This window comes from Pezoporus occidentalis, unplaced genomic scaffold, assembly GCF_034315485.1.
Source record: "Pezoporus occidentalis ecotype Australia unplaced genomic scaffold, CSIRO_AGI_Poc_V1 ctg193, whole genome shotgun sequence".
NCBI classification, from domain to species: domain Eukaryota; kingdom Metazoa; phylum Chordata; class Aves; order Psittaciformes; family Psittacidae; genus Pezoporus; species Pezoporus occidentalis.
The window spans coordinates 416,854-437,432 of NW_026913782.1; the positions used below are offsets into that span (position 1 = coordinate 416,854).

The 20,579-nt window shown below is 47.3% G+C and overlaps 1 long non-coding RNA gene across 1 annotated transcript; it reads left to right on the forward strand.

The window, feature by feature from the left end:
- Positions 1 to 5,395: 5,395 nt before the first annotated feature.
- On the forward strand, positions 5,396 to 6,888 carry LOC134162881 (uncharacterized). Its single transcript, XR_009964472.1, has 2 exons — positions 5,396 to 5,502; positions 6,437 to 6,888. It is a non-coding gene; the product is annotated as an uncharacterized LOC134162881 (long non-coding RNA).
- Positions 6,889 to 20,579: the final 13,691 nt, after the last annotated feature.

Sequence of the window (20,579 nt, forward strand, 5' to 3'; positions counted from 1 at the left end):
CAGCCTCATTACTGCAAGACCTCTGTGAATCATAGACTCACAGACTGGTTTGGGTAGGAAGGGACCTTAAAGCTCATCCAGTTCCAATCCCCTGCCATTGGCAGGGACACCTCACACCGGACCAGGTTGCTCCAAGCCCCTGTGTCCAACCTGGCCTTGAACACTGCCAGGGATGGGGCAGCCACAGCTTCTCTGGGCACCCTGTGCCAGCGCCTCAGCACCCTCACAGGGAAGAACTTCCTAATATCCAATCCAAATCCACCCTTTTTCAGGTTAAAGCCATTCCCCCTGTCCTGTCCCTACAGACCCTTGCCCAGAGCCCCTCTCCAGCTTTCCTGCAGCCCCTTTAGGCACTGGAGCTGCTTTAAGGTCTCCCCTTCAGGAGCCTTCTCTTCTCCAGGCTGACCCAGCCCAGCTCTCCCAGCCTGGTTCCAGAGCAGAGCTGCTCCAGCCCTCGCAGCATCCCCATGGTCCTAATAATAGGGCCTCAATCAACACAACACCCTCTCCCCACCTTCACCCAAGACTCGCAGTGAGAACTGCGTGTGCTGAGCCCAGACAGGGTCAGCACTATCCCACAGAGCCCATGACAAAACCCATGGTTCCCACCATGTCCAAACAAGAGCCATACCCTACAGCAGCCCAACCAGCGTCAACTTGGTGAAGACGGTGTGCAAAGATTATCTCCTGCTTTATGGGCAGTGCCATCTGGCACAGATGCACATGTGGGAGATTACACATATAAAAGCCAGGAGCCGCAACAACAACAACCACCATTTCCATAATAGTTCTCCTTTCTCTTTTTCTCTTCTTTGAAGGAAAACGCGTTGACCGTCTCATTTGGATTCATAAAGGAAACCTATTAATGAAAGGCTTCAAAGAGCCGTCTCAGAACTTTTAATCAGTAGTTGTGCTTTAGCCTGGAAAGCAAAAGAAGCAGAGGGGGCTGGGTGATGGGCTTCTTTGTTGTCGTTTCTGGTAGTGTTTGCTTAAAGCACCAGCCTGTTTGAAAGCGGGCTGGGTGAGGGAGCCCAGCAGGGAGCCTCTTCTCGCCCACCTGGAGAAGAGGCCCCCTGAATGCTTGTTTTCATTAGCATGGGCCTCTCTGGCTCTTCAAAACCCTTTCCACCCGTTGCCAAGGCAACCTGGAGCCGTATTGCGGCACACGGGTGTTGTGCATCAACTGGTGTGTTTGGGCTGAACTGAAACAAATAAGCAAATAAGCATGCAAAACGGCCACAGGCCCAACAAGGGCACTGTCTTTTATCATGGACATCTAACATTTATGGGGTTTTCGAGCACTCTACAAGGCATAGCAGCAAGGAGGTGGTTGATCAAAAAAGGAAAATGCATGTGCAGGCACGGGCAGTTCTTTCAATTTTAATGGGTCTTCTTGCTTGAATAAGGTGAAGGGAATTGGGTCTAGAGCATGCAATCCCACTTGTGAGCCTTGAGTTATGTTTTCATGGCATTTGATGGCTCTCAGCTGGGCCTGGCTTCCCAGCAGGACTTGGTTCCCACTCCTGCATCTGCATCAGCACCAGCACCAGCATCAACATCAGCATTAGAGGCTGTTTTCCCACCAGGCTTGGATACTACACAGGCTACAGGTGGTGTTGCTGAGTGCTGACAAAATAACCTCCATAGAAGGTGCTGTAAATCTGGCTTTTGGGATCCAGCAGCTCCTGGACTCTCACCTGAGTCATTTATACTGCAATGATACACGCCACTATCGTGGGGATAAGAGTTAAGTCCATGGGCTTGAGGTTTTGGTTTCCAGGCAGTGCAAGCAATCAGCTTTGTGGAGAAAGAGGGTGTCTGGGGAGATACCACAGACTCCTTGTGGCTGTGGATCAGCACCTGCAGACGTGATAGTGAGGGGGGTCTAAGGGGAACATTCTCCATCGCTGCCTGCACGAGGTTCCTCTCAGCAACCGCCCGTCAGATTATCGGAGGCCAGGAGAACAGCATCCCTGGGAATACGTGTAGCAAGTCCAGCTAAGAACAGCAGCAAAAAGGAGTTTTCCTTTTGATTCAGGAAGGGAGGTGCTGGCTGCAAGTGCTGGCAGGGGAAGAGGGAAGGGAAGTGGGGCAGGAAGCTCTGCAAGGGGCACTGTCCATTGCTCGGTACCATGCTGTGCTGTGCTAGCAGTCATCAGAGCAGGAGCCAGGCAGAAGCAAGGCAGTGAGGTGCATGAAGATCCTGCTTGCTGTTAGGTGTAGGTGTCCAGCAGGGAGGAGACATGAGGGCTGCCTTTCCTCAACGGGGACCACAGTGGAATCCATCGGCTGCAGCGGAGCTCGTGCTTCCCTCAAGGTGACTGAGAGGTGAAGCAGAACCTCTGTGAAGCACTAATTGAGTGATTTCTGAACATGGTCTGGGCTACCAAGTGCAGACCCAGTGCTGGGTGGCTCCTGTGCCCAGAGTCAGCACCTGAGTCCTGTCTTTAGTTAACACCTTCTGCCTTGTGGTTTAGAAACGAGACGGAGAACGTGGTGTGATGCCAAGCCAGCCATCTCCCTTCTCCTTGCTTCACCTTCTAAGCCCTGCTTGCAGCTTCACCAGAGAGAGCCCCTCTTTGCCAGCACGCAGCCCCCTTCGCAGGACCCAAATGCCCAGCTCCCTGAAGACCTCCATCTCCTTGCTCCCTTGGGATCCTTGGGGTACAAACAGCAGCATGCAGGCGCTGTGTCCCACCTGGGGTACGTGTTTCAAGCACATGGAGGGGTCATACTGTCAAACTGCAGTCATTTTCACCGTGTGTGATGTTTGCACCCCAGCTGAAGCGATGGGCTCCAGTGCACCATGTGGTGAATGGCAATGTACACCAAAGGACCTTCTCCAGCCCGTTTCTCTGCTGCTCTCCCAGCTCCCTTTTCTGAGCAGACCTGCAGTGCTAGCAGCTCCTCCAGCGTGCACTCGCGTGGCAGCTATGTTATTTTAAGCTCCCAAGTGTTATTGTAAAACACACCTTCCAGATGCAAGGATTCAAAAGGATTTGAATCATATGTACCAAGTATTCCAAATGCATGGAGGTGCACGCATGGGTACACGCTTGCACATGTGTGTATTGTTGCATGTTGCATTATATGTTTTTATATCCACTAGATACAAATACTGATCTTTTTTTACATATCTATACTCAAATACATAAGCCTTTAAAATGTATATGTACCTATATCGCACAAAACATGCCAGCTATTTAAGGGTTAAGACTTCAGATGATTTAATTCTAGTTTATATTTCCATTTTACTTCTTATGTGAGCTGTAACCTCTTTATTTAGGACTTTCAAATACGTAGCTATATATAACTATGACTGCTGAAATGAATGTAAGCACCATTAAAACGTGTGTCTTCTTGTGCAAGCTCTGTAACTGTCGCAGGCATAAATACACAAACAGAGGTGACGATCAGTCATAGATGTGCTACAAAAAAAATATGTATTTATACAGCCATGAGAAAGTCTGACTTGCCCTGGGGTACCTGAAGCTGATCATGTAAATGCATCTCATGTAAGCTAAAGGCTGAAAAATGGGTTTATAACCAGAACTCTAAAGTTCTTACAAAGCTCTCATCACACTTCAACCTAAGACCTCAGAAACAGAAGGAGCAGAAGGGAAGTACTATGGAAGGAGCAACAGCGTGCACACTATTTGGGGTCCATGTTGGGTTTGGTTTTGGTATCTGTGTTTCACCTGGATCGCCAGTGTTAGCTCCAAAGTGTGTTAGGAAACATAGGGAAAACCTTGTCTCTGTCTGACATGTCTGATGAGACTGCATTGGGATTGATACCGTATCCACCCCTTTGCGATGATAACTTCAGGTCTCACGCTGTGCCCATTACTGAGTGGTGTAGCTGTATCACAGTCTCTCCTGCAGCCTGATCGTCAGGATTTGGCACCAATTTGCTGAGGGTTTCCCAGCTTTTCATGCTGGACAGGGAGGGATGGATGGAATGGGGCATGTAGACCTGACCCCAGTCCACATGATGGGGAGCCAGTCACAGGGGACTTGCTTGCAGTCACCCAGGCAGAGCAGAGAATTAAACTGCATAGGCATTGTTAGAAACAAAAAGAGGAAACCTTCCGACCTGACACAATAAATGTGATTGTCCAGGCCTCAGATAGTGAAAACTGGCACAAAAAACATTGACTGCACCAGAGCTCTGCTGATGAGCTGAGAACATGGTGCAGTGAAAGAGGATAGGCTTATAGCATAGGTAATAGAGTACACGTTGTCCTCCTCCCTGGCTAACATCTATTAGGTTCAGTGAGGCTGTAATGATACGTATTAGAGGATGTCCAGCATGATCTATGGAGTGGTTTAAATTGCATCAGACTTAGGGTGGCCTCTCACACGGCCCTGAATGGGGAAACTCAATAATTCTGGAAAATTGTGCCTATAAATTTCTTTCTCATGCAGCTTGTAGTGTTTCCAAAGATGATCGTGGCATGGCTGCATTGAATACGCACCTTACAAAGTGTGAGGTTCAAAGAAGCAGACTTTGGCTTTTATAAACAGTACATAAGTGTTTCAGTTCACCTTTAAGGAGTGAGCTCCATTGCACCAATCTGCTTTTCTGGTAGCATATCTCTTAGGAAGGAAAAGGCATATGGGTCTGCCCTGAGGAAAAGCAAGTCCCTGTTGGTAAGATGAGGTCCTTGAGCCCAATAGTGCTAATTCTTTCCCACTGAGATGAAACCCAGCCCAGGAGCAAGGAACAGCAGAAGTCCCATGCACCACTTCAGCCCCATTTAAGCTGGAGTGCGGGAAGGGGCAGGGTGAAGAGGAGGAAACCATGTGTCAGCTGTCTGCTAAAGGATCAAATTAATCTGATCAGTAATCTTTGCTCAGTGAGGAGTGTGCTGCTGGTCTTATCTAGCCTCCTTTTGAGATTAGACACAAGAGTGAAGAATTGCAGGGCTTGGCAGTCTATTTGTTGTTGATCATTCCCTGGTCATATTTTCCAAGTGTTTTATGGGGGTAGGATGAGTATGCTCCATTTCACATGGCTGAGATAATATTCCCCTGGAATGGGGAAGACATGGACTAACCTAAATGAGAGGGAAAGAAACACCAGCAAGAATCCGAACCCACCAAAACCAAACCAAGCCTCTGGGACTTTGGGGAGGGTCGAGGTAAAAACCAGCTTCTCATGATTTCATCAAGCCATGGTTGCTGTCCTGCTGCCCTCACCCTATACTGGTGGCCCCACTGAAAGCAATGGCCCAGTTTAAGGGTTAGGACACTCTGGATCAGCAGTGCACTTCAATACGCACTCAACTGAAACATCCAAACAATCCCTTTGTATTCAGTGGCTGCACTCAGCGTTAAAAATAAGCCTGCTGTTAAGTGCCTTCATCAGCTCTAGGTCTAATTATTTACTTTACATGAGTAGTTCCAGAGGAACTCAGGTCTTTGCTGTTTGGGTTAGGAAACAAGAAAAACAGCCCCCGCTTCTGGTTTACGCAGTGGCGAAATGAAGCGTGCTTTGTAGGGGTAAGTACTCTCAAAGTCTTTTTGTGCAATGAAACCTATGTCAAACAGATCAGAATAACAAAACAGAGGTAGATTTCCTAAATAAATGTATAAAAAAATGAAATCTTTTGTAGACAAAGGAATTTTGCCAGAGATCCTATGGTGTTTTAAAGTGATGTCTTCAGACAAGGCTTAGTTTGGGGGGGGGGGGGGGTGGTACTTGCAAAGTATTTTTGAATGTTATTTGCTATTTCTGGATGGATTTGAGGTGGAGTTTCAATAAGGAGGAAGCATAAAATGAATAAAAAACAAAATGCAGATTCTCCACATTAATTTCTAAGTATTACTTCTGCCATCTAAGGATAATTTGTCCCCCTGAATAAAGCCTCTCCAAAGCCTTATGCAGCATATTATGTCCCTAAAATAGAGCTTATTTAAAGTGGGCTTTAAGGCATATGATGCCTTAAAGTCGAGTTCCTCCAGGAAGTGGAAATGGCATGAAGATGGGGGCTTACCTAATGAACACTGCATCCAGTTAATGGTCCCAAGTGTGTGCCCAAAAGGGAAGGGTGGAGGCGAGAGTGAAGTATCTTTAAAAGTTAATGAAATCTTTCATTTCAGTAATTGAGATACCTGTTTGATTTATGTTTGGTTCTCTCCTGGCTGGAGGCTCTCAATCAATCAGAGCCAGTTTGTCTCATCCTCGCACGTCAAGGCCAGGATTCATCTCACGTCAGGCGCTTGGTTTGCAACAGCAGGGGTGAAACACAGGATCTCCTGAGGATGATTCATATCATAGGTGGGCTGAGTCTCCCTCAGGAGGTGCCTGCCTCTCCCTGCCTTGCCTATAATGGGAACCAAGGGCTGACAGCACTCCAAACTTAGCCACCTCAGCTACGTGCCTATAGTGCGGTAGGATGAATCCGGGCTCATACATATTTTTTCCTCCCTCCAGGTAAAATTCCACTTTGCATTGACCTTCTGCACTGTTCCTCTCTCAAAAGCAGTCTCCAGGGGAGAATCAGGGCTCACAGAGCAAACAGGCACTGTGTTGACCCTGCTGACTTCCACCATTGATGTCCTTCCATTGGGTGCTTCAGAGGTGTCTTCCAGGGTCTGCATCCGTTCCATGAGAGGCCAGCACTATTAATATTCCTGATCATAAACTCCAGAGAACCACAAGCAAAGCTCCCGCACTCTCAGAATAGCTCCAGTGCTAAATATAGGGGATTTTTATGAATCTATTTGCCACTTCCATTAGTCAGGGCAGAAATACATTATTCTAAGATGTCTAAGCATTTTGTCATTGCTCACTGGCTGTTTCAAAACATCGTCTAAGCAGTTATCACTGTATTTCTGGTTGATATTATAACAACCACTGGCTAATCACAGAGTCAGCAGTGAAAACTGCTCTAATCGTTATCTTTCTGGCTAAGTAACTTCCCCGTTATTTGTTGTACACCGCAGATTTTGGCACGTGGGGCTTCTTTTTTTTTTTTCTTCTCATGTTAAATGTGAGATTTTATCCTCAAAGGAGTGATTATCTCCGAGCAAAATTGGCAAGGTTAAACGCTATCTATAAAAAACCAGTCAGCAGTGTGCCATGAAATGAATTGCATCATATATCACTCATCTACCTGGCGTTTGAAAAAGTGTGAATATGTGTTTGTTCAGTTTGGGTGAGTACTTTATATTAGGCTTCTTTTCCCATGAAGGTAAAAATGACCTTGATTATTAGAAAGTGAAGATATATTGAAGCGGGTAGAATCGACACAGCTCCATTTCATTTAGTCCCCACTAAAATTGAAAGAAGAGGAAAATAGAGATTGAATTTATTTTACTATATATTGCCTCATTTGAACTTTAGTAAAGCATTAGCCACTAAGGAAAAGCCTTCTCCCACCTCCCTTCCATAATCTCTTACAGATGGAAGGTTAAGGAAATTGTCCTGACTTTATTGATTCTTTGCTATGAGGTTCAACCAACAGCTGGTGTGTTACTGGGGAAATGTGTGCTGTGCTATAGCTACTGGAAAGCAGCGTTTTGACCTGGCAGCTCTGTGTACCCATACGAAAAAGCTCCTGACACTTTTAAATCCCAAATTGGTCTATCCCCCCCCCCCTTATACCTTAATACATCGTCTCTTTAGGACCCCACCGAAAAAGCTGTATTATACCAATCCAAGTACTTTACAGAATGAAGGAAAATAGTACCCTGCCAAGATGGAAAGCCACAGGCTGCAAACTAGCTGCTAGATTCTGCCAGGTCACTGGAATTGTCTATTAGTTCCAGAAATACTTCCCTTGTGATTGCTATAAAATGACCAGTGTGTGATGCTGCGTGCTGCTGGCCTCTCGCAGTTCGATCATTCATCAGGTGGAACTTCAGACACCTCCTGATTCAAATTTCCTGTTAAAATGAAGGGATCAACGTGAACCCTTTCTTCTCCCTTTAGTTTGATTTTAAGACTAATTGGTGTCTTCAAAATTCTGGGGAGCATTTTCAGCTGGCATCAACCAGCCCAGCTCTAGTGGAGCCCACAGAGGTACACCCATTTGTACCAGCTTAGCAGCTGGCCCTCTGAATGTGAAAATCTACATTAGCACCTATTTTATAGGTGATAATTGCTGCCTAAGTACTGCAAGCCCAGGATATTAGCACTAGTTCTGAGGAACTTCACAGTGGGTCAAGCTCATCCCTATGGTGAGGAGCTGGTGGCACATCTTCCAACAGATTTCATCTCCCAGGGTTCTCCGCAGCCCCACAGCTCCCCTCCTTTCTTTGTCTCCTCACCATAATGGTCCTCTTTCTGCTTCTTGAGGGGCTGCAGAAGCTTAAATCCTAGCTGGGAGGCTCATGAGGAGCAGAACAAAAGCACGAAGCACCTGACCTGCAACTCCCACAAGACTTTCCTGCATCAGTATAAACTGTTTGTCTCTTTTGGCCAAACTATTTCAGACTGGCTTGGTTTTGGTTTTGTAAACCTGTGAGAAGTGTAGAATTGCCTACAATTCTTTGTTAACCTTTTCTACGCAATATAACCTTCAAATATTGCTGGTTCTCATGAGGTTAAACTGTCCTCCCACCCCATATTTGCTGGTGTTCTCCTAGAAACACATGAACATGAGAGATCTCGGTCCCCATTTATAAAGCTGGAAGGCTCAAAGGCCCAGACCTCCAACCTTCCTTCGGATTCATGCTCCTTCTGGTTCTTTGCAATACATTCCTCTTCAAGCTAAGTTCATCTTCCTGCAGGTGCTTATTTTAGCTCATAGCTTTTTGTCAATTTGGCATTAACAACACTGCAGCTAAACTTTCAGAAGAGTGCTTACTTGGGATTGATCGGTGCATGGGGCTGGTAGCGAGGTGGGCTGTGGGAGAGCTGGGAAGCAACAATGGGAGACACACTCCTTTATGTTAGTTGTCTGGTATTTGTCATGTCCTATTTGGGGGTCTGAACTTATCCCCTGGGTGGACTTCAGTGGGATGGATTACAGTTCAACATTGCATAGGTATACTTCTATTTGACATCTCTGCAAAATTATTACATTAGTAGTATAAAATCTCCTAAGGGCCTGATATGAAATTCTTCCATTCATCAGTCAAATTATGCTGCTAGTAAGAAGTATGGCCGACCCAGCCTACCGTCAGGACCAAATTCAAAGGCAGTATATACAGCAAATGTAATTTAGACCTCTTGGCCTCATTCCTCACCTCTGCTGCAGAGCTCAGCGCTGCAGAGCTCACTAGCACTAGCAAGGAGGAGCTTCCCATTACGGATATAAAGCCATTTTCACCCCCGTTAATTCCCTGCACCAGGCACTAAGTCTAGGTTGAGAAAAAAATTGCATCCATTTGATGAGGTACTCCCTTTCTTCTCCAAGGCAAATCTTGGGTAGTTCCCAAGCACAATCTGTACTCTGTGACCTTCAGGTATGGCTGAAGTTTAAGTCCCCAGAGAACTTTGGATGGCTGTGTTGATTTCACTAGCAAAATCCAAGGCGAGAAGGAAAACCTTCAAGGACAATATGTGTCTCTATTCACTCAGTGACTTCCTTCCCTGCCTTCCGTCTTTGCCCTCCCCAGTCACTCTAGGGTTTGAGTGCCTCACACCAATGCAGGTTTCTCTTCATCCCTTCCCATGGAGAAAAATGCCATTGCTTTAATTCTACTTGCTGAGGAGCTGTTCTACAGAGGGATTAAATAGCTCCCTGCAAGCCATATAATAAACCAGAGCAGGTATTCCCCAAGGCCCAGCCTGCAGACTCAGCTCCTACACAGCCCCCTTCTCCCCTCCTCTCCTATAGACCATGCTTCTCATGATCACTATCTCCGTAGAGCCCTAGCAGCCAGCTCCACCAGAGATTCACATTGCTGGACTCTCTGCATATAGAATCATAGCACCAACTGGGTTGGAAAAGCCCTTCAAGCTCACCCAGTCCAACCATTCCCCAGCACTGCCAAGGCCACCACTAACCCATGGCACTGAGGCCTCATCTCCACGCTGTGTGAACACTTGCAGGGACAGTGACTGCAGCCCTGCCCTGGGCAGCCTGTTCCAATGCCTGAGCACCCTCTGGGGAAGGAATTGTTCCTCAGCTCCATCTAAACCTGCCCTGGTGCAGCTTGAGGCCGTTTCCTCTTGTCCTGTCCCTTGTTCCTTGGGAGCAGAGACCGACCCCACCTCACTACAACCTCCTCTCAGGCAGTTGCAGGCAGCGATCAGGTCCCCCCTGAGCCTTCTCTTCTCCACACTGAACCCCCCAGGTCCCTCAGCCGTTCCCCATCACACTTGTGCTCCAGGCCCTGCACCAGCTCCATTGCCCTGAGGAGGCACACACCAAGTCATTCCCTTTTCCCTCTGCTTGCAGAAGCAGAAGTTCCTCCATCCTGTTAGGATTATTTTAAAGCACTTCTTAAAGCTGACTCAGACAATGTGATGCAGCCTGGAGACAGGAGAAAGATTCACAATATGTTCACCCGGTGTTCCTGGCACCACGGATGGTGTGGCACCATCATGTCCCATCACTGCATGACCTCTGCAGTATTTCTCTGCCCAGTGGGGTGAATGCCAAATAGCAGGAGGCTGGCTCCTGTTAGAATCCATTTTGCCTTCCCCTGTTACTTTAACACTGCTTATTCGCGCTGTTAAAACGAGACATGACATTGCACCAAAACTCTCTGCATGGCTTCGCTCCCCATCTTCCCCAAGCCCCAGACGACTTTGAAGAACAAGGAACCCGACTCTGAGAGCGGGGCCCGCGATATTCGTGGAGCATTAGATCATGTCCACGTTAGGTATAACCCAGTACAAATCCTCTCCGTGTCACTGACACCGTGAGGGCTGTTACAATTGCTCACAGCTTAAAACAATTCTGCAGCTTTTCTTCACCCCCGTGAGTTAGTTCCAATTAGAGGAAGGGAACTTTCCGACCCTGCAGAGTTTCTATTTAGGACACAGCCCTGTCCTCACAACACGCTGTCAGCCCTGCCGAGCAGCCGGCAAAACGTCCACTGTGTTACAGAGACGTGACAAAAACAGAGGGAGAAGAGGGATCTGTGCTCCAGTTTCCTTCAAAGGCTCTTGGAAACACCTCCTTAGGCGTTTAGTTTGTTCTGCCTGACGCTGCGGTCGCGGCGCTGCGAGGCCTCCTTCTGCGTCGCCTGCCTTGCAAATGATGTTCCCATTTCAGAAAGTTGGAGGAAAGAGAGAACAGGGAAAGGAGAGCAAATCAAGTGGCAGCAAACCTGCCAACGTGCCCTCAGGAATGGGGAGGCAGGGGCTCGAGCAGCCTGGAACTGGTTGGAGCAAGTCCTGAGGAGGCTATGAGGATGCTCAGGGGCTGGAGCACCTCCTGTATGGAGACAGGATGAGAACATTGGGGCTGTTCAGCCTGGAGAAGCTGACTGGAGAGCTCAGAGCAGCTTCCAGTGTCTGAAGGGGGCTACAAGGATGCTGGAGAGGGACTCTTCATCAGGGACTGTAGTGACAGGACAAGGGGTGATGGGTTCAAACTGGAACAGGGGAAGTTCAGGTTAGATCTAAGGCAGAAGCTCTTCCCTGTGAGGGTGCTGAGGCACTGGCACAGGGTGCCCAGAGAAGCTGTGGCTGCCCCATCCCTGGCAGTGTTCAAGGCCAGGTTGGACACAGGGGCTTGGAGCAACCTGGTCTGGTGTGAGGTGTCCCTGCCCATGGCAGGGGGTTGGAACTGGATGATGTTAAGGTCCTTTCCGGCACAAACCAGTCTGGGATTCTATGATTCTACCACCCAAAGGCAGAGGCACATGGGGTGGAGGAGCCCGTGCCCAGTCACAGCCCATGATGAGCAGCCGGGGCTGGCCCTGGCCACGCAGCTGGGGAAACGTGGCTCTTTGCTTTGTGCTCCCCCAAGCAGTGGGGTGATGTGGGTGTCTCTAGGGTGAGCCAGGCACTAGGGCACCCCATAGCTGGGAACGTGGTTGAAGCACACGTGGGCCTCAAAACCACAATAACCAGGATACAGATTTGCCCCCTCATCCCTGCTGGCAACACACCCCTCCACCCCAACCCTCCTGCCCACAGTGCTCACAGGCACACATGCCCTGTATCCATGGGCAAGGAATGGCAGGAGCAGGATGGCTTGCCTGCTCCTGGTCACTGCAACCAAACGGTACTCCCTACCAGGACATTTAGGTGCCACGCTCTCTGATGCCATCCCTGTTTTCCAGGAGTTAGCAGATACCAGCACTGGCTTTATGCTGAAGGACCAGGCAGCCAGATAGGGCACCCCCCATGAGTGGGTCTGTCTCCAGGAAGACAAGGGAAACCTTCTGTTGCCACATCCTTGTTTTCCAAGGGGTTCATCATAACATGCTGCTGTAAAAATGCTGGCAGAAGGAATGACTGTAAATGTGACCACAGTGCTGGCCAGATACGCTCTGTCAGAGAGTTCAGTTTGAGGCCAGCTTTGGAGTGGAAAACTAGAAGTACATGGGAGCTGAAGCTTTATTCCAGGCTGAAAGGGTGATGTTTGAAATGGAGGTGCCTCCTGAGAGCATGGAAAACAACAGTGTGCCAGGATATCAGCTGGTGATTAAGTTACCCACGAAAGAGGGAACCTATATAACAGGTCAGCAAACTCAAACAAGAAAACTCTTTGTCCTCAAATGCTTTTTCCCTTTCTTGCTGCAAGCGTCTGCTCTCTCCCTCTCTCTGCCTTGCCTGTCTGAACTTGCTGCGCACCAGCTCAATTCACTAACCCAGCAAAAGAAGGTTTCTAACAAACAGATGGGGTGATTTGGTTTGGTGAAAGGTCCAGTGATGGAGGAGCTTGTGCACCTGGCAGCAGGGATAGGTGGAGTGAGGAAGAGGAGTGGGAGACAGTGGAGCAAAACTCCCCCTCCAGCAGAAACAAGGGGTTAGAGTGGCTCGGCCATAACACATGCACAGGACAAACAATGCACAAGTGAGCAGCTACGAAGCGAACAAATAAAGACTCAGGGGGGTGAGATCCAGGAATAAACCAAAGGTTTTTGCTTTCTTTTCTCCCTTCCTTCCTTTCTATCCACCCACCCGTAATAACAGAAACACAGGGGAGGAAATGCATCTGAGGAGCTGGGTCTGGAGAGGAAGGCGCACTCGTTGCTCCCTCCTGTTATGCTTGGCTCGAGTTGGACGGACACACCTGGCCTTCCAAACAGGCACTATTTATATGTCTCCTTCCCCACAGCGGTGTGACCTTCTCCCCACATCTTGCCCAGCCTTGTCTGCTGGCAGCCTGCCTGAGCATGGTGGAGAAGAGACCCCAGTGCCATCTGGGGCAGGCAGTGGCTCACACTACACAGCCAAAACATCATCCCCCAGCACTGATTTCACCTTTCCTGCTCCAGCTTTGCTTGGTGCACAGATGAGGCTGATGTGGCTAAGCTGTGTCTTCCTTCCCCTCTCTCAGCTGCCCTGGGAGGAGGGAAGGGGACCTGTTTTGTGGGTGCTCCCTGCTTGCAGCAGGACTCCCAAAACTCCTCTTCCCTTTGCTCCCTGGTGCTGGAGCTTCTCCCTGGGTCATGGCACTTTCCACCCTCAGGTGACTTGTAGCCAAGGTCCACCTCCCCAGATGAGGATGCTTTGGGGGTGTCAATGCTATGCAGCAAAAATGGAGCAGGTAAGCCCGTGCAAGAAAAAGAGGGAGTCAGACCTAGAAATGCAGCTAAAAGCAGACTGTGGAAGAGGAGAAGAAGAAAAGCAAATCCATAGGCATGGCCAGCTTGTTTTCACATGTTTCCCTGCAAAATAAACTGGTCAAGTGGAAGTAAAACCTAATTTACCTATACCACTATAATCTGCTTTCCTTATGTTAACATAAGCCAGGCTTTGAGGGGTTTTGTGACCAACAACTGCAGTGAAGACATTCACCAAGAAATGGAGCCCGGCCACCGTGTCGGCTGTGAGCCCTGTGCTCAGCTTTTCTAAGACTTCAGAACCCAAGTGGCTAAAGTTGGTTCAACCTCTGCATTGCAGCTGGTCCAGGATCAGGACTTAGCTGGTGGATCTGTAAATCCTGCTTGATATAGCAACCACAGGGAAAATCAGAGTGTAAACCTGCAGAGCCAGCAGTATGTGCCTGTTCCTACTCTCTGGTCCCTGCAAGGTGACCTCCCCATCAGTGAAGGAAAGCAGCTCAGTTTAATAAACCAAACCAAATATTTCCATCACCTTGCCTTCTTCTTGCAATGACAGGTGGCACTAAAATGAGGGTATAAAGAATAAACCCATAAATTAAAATGACCCAGCTCTGGGACGGTGAGGAAATCTGCAGAGCAGCTCCTACTTGCTGACAACCAGACCGCTCTCAGCCCCCAGTAGCCTCTGCGGGGCCTGAAAGCATGCCATGAGAGACAACAAATTACTGGCTTTTTTGCATATCTTTGGAGGTTTTCCAAGAATTCCCGCAGGACTTTGTTGACTTTGCAACAGAAAAGTTCACTGTTCAGGAAAACAGTGATTCGTTCCGGGAAGAGTTTGCTTTTATAACATTCATTAGGAAGGGGGAAGGGAGATTGAAGAGGGTCATGTAGGAAGACAGATACTTGTGTTTGCACCACATCTGTTTACACGCACAAGCAGAGCGCCAGGCAAGGTTGTCCTCTTATTCTCCTGCATCTGAATCCTTCCCTTGTGAAATGCAGCCTTCCCTCCCAGCACATCTCCAGCCATCGGGCATTGGATGATGTTTGCTCAGAGGATGCCTCTTCCCCTGGTTCCTTGCAATCTCTGCTCTGTCCTCAGCACCTTTCATCATATTTTACACAAGGCAAAGGCACACATTAAAACCATTTTCTGTTTATAAGCAGCTCTGTCATTGATACCAAAACAGATGCGCTGATAAATGAGGAACGATGCTTTCCCCGTGATGTCACGGCAGCTTGCATTCACATTCATTAGATAGAAACAAACACGCTTAAACTTCCACAAATGGGAGAAGGCTGCCTCTGAAATTATTCCATTTTCAAGGTCAGTGAGCAAAGAGTCAGTCCACGTTCCTTGGAGACAGCCTCCAATCAGAGGAGACGGCTCCCCTGCCAGCCAGCTGTTATCTGCATAGTCCTCCTCTGCTATTTGATGTGCTTCTTGTCACTTGACTGTGAGATATTTTCATCATTCCTCCAGCTGACATCCTTCGTGTTCCTTCTTCCCTGGTACAGACCCCCCCCCATCTAACAGCAGCGAGGGGTTAGGATATGCCTAAGCAAACCTGGGCTCTTTCCTGTGCTGTTATCATTTTTCCAGGACACATTTCATATGCATCTTATGACCTCTTTAGCACTCTTCCTGGCAAATAAGTACATTGGTTTTAATAGCCACTTGAATTCAACCCAGAGGACAGCGATTAGGCTCTTAATGAGCTATGCAGTGCACATTCTCTGTTGGCTAAATCTTGAGGTGCTTACTCAGGCATATTGCCACAGTGGCTGAGGCTGTGTAAAGTGCTTCCAGATGTGGCCCCTTCAAACGAACTGAAAGGCTAACCATCATGCATTTCAGCATCAAGAAAAGAATACCAACATAGCTCACTGGCTGATCTGCAGCCTCTGATCTCCCTTCCCATATGCGTCTTGCCCTAATTATGAAGAGAAAGGTGAAGAAACACAGACAGGGGAGCTGGGATGATGTTCCCCCCGATGCCAGTGCCTCCCTCAGCTTGACTCCATACAGCCTGGGAGAAGATGTGAAATAGTTTCAAGGAAGGAAACCTCTCCCGATGCACCGCTTGGAAAATCCCAGAGTCTGCCCACTCCAGCCCATCCTGAGAAGGGTTGCAGAACACCTACTTGGGTAGGAACCAAAAGCAGCGTGAACGGAGCAGTATGCATGTGGGGTTGTGTGTAGGTTAGAATGTGGATCTCATGCAACTGTGACTTCCCAAGGATTACTCAATGACTGCAGTGCTTTGCCTCTGTCATAGTAAAGGCAGCCTTGGCCTCCCAAGGAAGAGGGGATGGTCAGTGACAGGCATGTCGGGGATGAACTCTACACAGAGCTGTCTCAAGAACTCTTGGGAGAACAACCTTTTTGTATAGACAGGCCTGCAAAGGTCTGCAAATGCAGAAATGGAGTGAAATATCTCATTCTTCCTCTGCTCCATTTACAGAACTGGTTTAATATTAGTAGATACCAAGGAGAAATTAAGTTTAGATCACATCATATTTCTCTTGATGACATAATATATTTCTGCATTATCTACAGATGCATACATAGTATGCATATATAGCAGAAGTAAACTCTCCATATACCATAACCCTACATGTGATACAAACATGACAGATGTACTATAAAACAGTACAAAATATACTGCACGTTATTCTGAGGTACACTGTGTAGCAGTTCAACACCATATATAGCTTATGTTTTATTGTCAGATGTAGCAAGATGTAATCTTTCACAGGTCACACAAGTAGAAGTTATAGGAAAGAAACTTGTGAATAAAGAGGACAAACATTCAGTAGGATGGGCAGAAGATACTCAAGATGATTAGATATACAGCATGTTCCTTCTGCCAGCAAAGCAAGGCAGGATTGAACAGTGGTTTGGGGGGAGCAGAATCTGGCCTACATGGATATATGCCTTTGCAGATTCTTTTTATGGATCTCAGAAGGACCTTACAAAGCACACAGGGACAGCTCCTGCAGCACTGGAACCACACTCAGGTGCTGGCTCTCTGCTGATCACGCCAAGGTGGCCTTGCCACTCTTTGAAGCCAATGGGCTTACATACATAGAGCATGTCTAAGGAATGCTCAAGAAACTAGAAGAGTTATTAATATAGAATAATAGAGTCACAGAACAGTTTGGGTTGGAAGGTACCTTAAGATCATCCAGTTCAAACCCCCTGCCATGGGCAGGGGCACCTTCCACTAGAGCAGGTTGCTCCAAGCCCCGTCCAACCTGGCCTTGAATAGTGCCATATATTGTAAAGCAACTAGGGCTGCAAGCATTGCAGTAGTAGCTACTGCAGAAGCAAGGATCTTTATAATTATTAATTATTATTAATAACAAGAAAAAGGAAAAAGAGAAGAGAAAGGTTTCTCCTGCCTGCTTCTGTCTCTGAACAAGAAGCAATTGCTGGTATGAAAAGCAATGATGAGACTGGTTTGCCTTATCCCTTCAGTGCTGCTGTTTCCAAAGAGCAACTGCAAAGTCCGAGGTGTGCTTTGCAATCTGTTGTAACAAAACACTGGTTTCTTCATATACCCATTTTCCTCTGCTATTTTACCACTTTGACCAAATACTGTGTTACTGAAAATTCAGATGAGTTCTGGTCAAATAGTAAAAACAAATACACGGGTATATAAATACTACTGCGAGTAAAGGAACTAAATTTATCTCTCTTGGACTTCTAGGAAGTCATGTTTATCACTGGTTTTGAATACTCAGAAACCTGGGTTGATGGGCACGTTCACAAATCCTGATCATCTGGTTGATTTTTGTTGTGTTTGGTGAATAAACACATTCATAAAATGCACAGTCCCACGCAGCCATCCACTGCCAAAACCAGGACCTTGACTTGTGTGCTCACTCATAGGCTAAGAGTACAATTCTTAAGCACAGCTTTTGGGGGTTTGATGCACGTGCTCTGCTGAGAGCTTGACTGCATATGCTACGTCTTCAGTTGTTATTGGTGCAATGTCAGTTGCTTCAGCTGTTATCAATGCCATACCAGTGTAATCAATGACCATTCAAACAAGTGGAGGAATTAATCCAGCGTGTCTCATGACTGAAATCATGCCTGGCTCACAAATTATTCAAGTGCCAAACCAGCTAAATTCACACTCAACCGTAACAAAAATAATCAGCATTGCTAGAATTCAAAATGAGTTCCTTCTTTTCAGACTGCTGCTATAAATTAGCCTCCTTCTCCTACCTTGGAAAGACCTATTTCCATGATTCTTCATTTTAAAGAGTTTAACTCATAAGCTAATGTGATTTCAGGAAAAAAGAGAATATACAGCTATTCTTGGTTTTCTCTAGAAAAATTTCTGTGGGTCATTGCAGCTTTAATACAGAATTGTATTGACTGATTTCCTCCTGCATCCTAAGGAGTTGCTAAGCAACATGGATTCTAGCTTGCTATGCATTTGCCAAGACAGAAAAAAGTAGGAAGAAAGAGAAAAAGATTCACCTTTTCTAATATAGAATCTCAGACTGGTTTGGGTTAGAAAGGACCTTAAGATCATCCAGTTCTAACCCCCTGTCATGGGCAGAGATGCCTCACACTAGAGCAGGTTGCTCCAAGCCCCTGTGTCCAACCTGGCCTTGAACACTGCCAGGGATGGGGCAGCCACAGCTTCTCTGGGCACCCTGTGCCAGCGCCTCAGCACCCTCACAGGACAGAACTTCTGCCTTAGATCTAACCTGAACTTCCCCTGTTTCAGTTTGAACCCATCACCCCTTGTCCTGTCACTACAGTCCCTGATGAAGAGTCCCTCTCCAACATCCTTGTAGCCCCCTTCAGACACTGGAAGCTGCTCTGAGGTCTCCATGCAGCTTCTCTTCTCCAGGCTGAACAGCCCCAATGTTCTCAGCCTGTCTCCATACAGGAGGTGCTCCAGCCCCTGATCATCCTCATGGCCTCCTCTGGACTTGCTCCAACAGCTCCGTGTCCTTCTTACGCTGAGGACACCAGAACTGCACACAGTGCTGCAAGTGGGGTCTCACAAGAGCAGAGCAGAGGGGCAGGATCACCTCCCTTGACCTGCTGCTCACACTGCTGGGGGTGCAGCCCAGAATATGGGGGGTTTCTGGGCTCAAGCGCACACTGAAGCTGGCTCATGTTCGTTTTCTCATCAACCAACACCTCCAAGACCTTCTCCGCTGGGCTGCTCTGAATCTCTTCTCTGCCCAACCTGTAGCTGTGCCTGGGATTGCTCCGACCCAGGTGTAGGACCTTGCACTTGGCATGGTTAAACTCCATGAGGTTGGCATCAGCCCACCTCACAAGCGTGTCGAGGTCCCTCTGGATGGCATTCCTTCCCTCCAGGGTACCAACCGAACCACACAGCTTCGTGTCATCAGCAAACTTGCTGAGGGCGCACTCAATCCCACTGTCCATGGCAGCGACAAAGATGTTGAACAGGATCAGTCCCAACACCAACCCCTGATAGACACCTCTTTTTACTGGTCTCCAGTTGGACATTGAGCCATTGACCACAATTCTTTGAGTGTGGCCATCCAGCACAATTCTTTATCCACTGAGTGGTCCATCCATCAAATTGATGTCCCTAAATATATCTATCAAGCCACACAGTATCATTTATTGCAGTCCCACCTGAAGTTATACTACTGATACATTATTTACTTCCTCAGTGCTGTAGCTGGTTCTAGAGTCAAAGATCCAAACCAATGAAAGGTCTTGGTTTTGTTCTCATTGATAAGGCACTATTGGTTGATGATTTTCACCCATAGAATCATAGAACTATAGAATAATTAGGGTTGGAAAGGACCTTAAGATAATCCAGTTGAAACCCCCTGCCATAAGCAGGGACACCTCACACTAAACCATGTCACCCAAGGTTCTGTCCAACATGGCCTTGAACACCACCCTTAGCCAATGGCCCATAAAGCTGCTCATAAATCATAAATGGGCAGTGACCCATTGTGCCAAATTCTTAGGCTGTTCTCATGACGGTTACAGGGTTGAGGACTTGGCTGTCCTCAGTCTGGAGCTCTCCGAGGTCTTTAGAAAAGACAAGTCATTGCAGGCAGTCAGTATAGCCTGCTATCATTTGGGCTTTACAGACACTGCACTTACAGCTTGTGGGCCACTGCAATAACATGAACAATCAGAAAGGGTATGGCAATGCTGTGGTGATTACTGTGCTATGCACTGTAGCCTATATATTCAACATAGACAAGCTATGGCTTTATAGCAACGCTGCTTAAAATGTCTGTCAGGAACCTGCATGTGGTCACCAAGCTTATTTTAAAAACCATATATTCCATTTTAACATCTAACACACCCACCCAGACAGTGACCACCAAATCGTCTCCCTTCCTTTTCTCTTTAGCAGAACGATTCTTTGCTGTGTGGTTGGCTCCCCATTAGACTGCAGGGTATGGGCCCATCTCTCCTTGGAGCGGAGAACAGCTATTTGTCACCTAGGTAATAGTTCTTTCGCTCTCCCAGAGTTGTACTGCAAATAGGTTTGTACCAGCGATAACAACATACTTTTTGTTGTTGCTGAAAGATTCACATATAACCTGGAATACAGAGAGGTAAAGCCAAAATTTGCAGTCCACTACACTAAGGAAAACTAGGAAAAAAATCTATTGACCTTAATGTCTTGATGCTATGTACAGTCAATGAAGCCATCCCTGGTTCATTATGCTATAACAGAGAACAGAATTTGGGCTTTTGCTGCATTTTAAAGCCAGACTTTCCTTCCTCAGAAACACCTATTTGTAGCTTCAATTGACAACATGTATCTGAGGGCTCTCAAAGTGGGGAGAAAAAAGCGTTATTGATAGACTTTCCCCCTGTTGTTCATAAAGCATGGTAAGTTCTGCTTCCCGTAAACAGCCTTTTGAGGCTCAAAACCAGCATTTCTGTTTGCTCATTCTAAAAG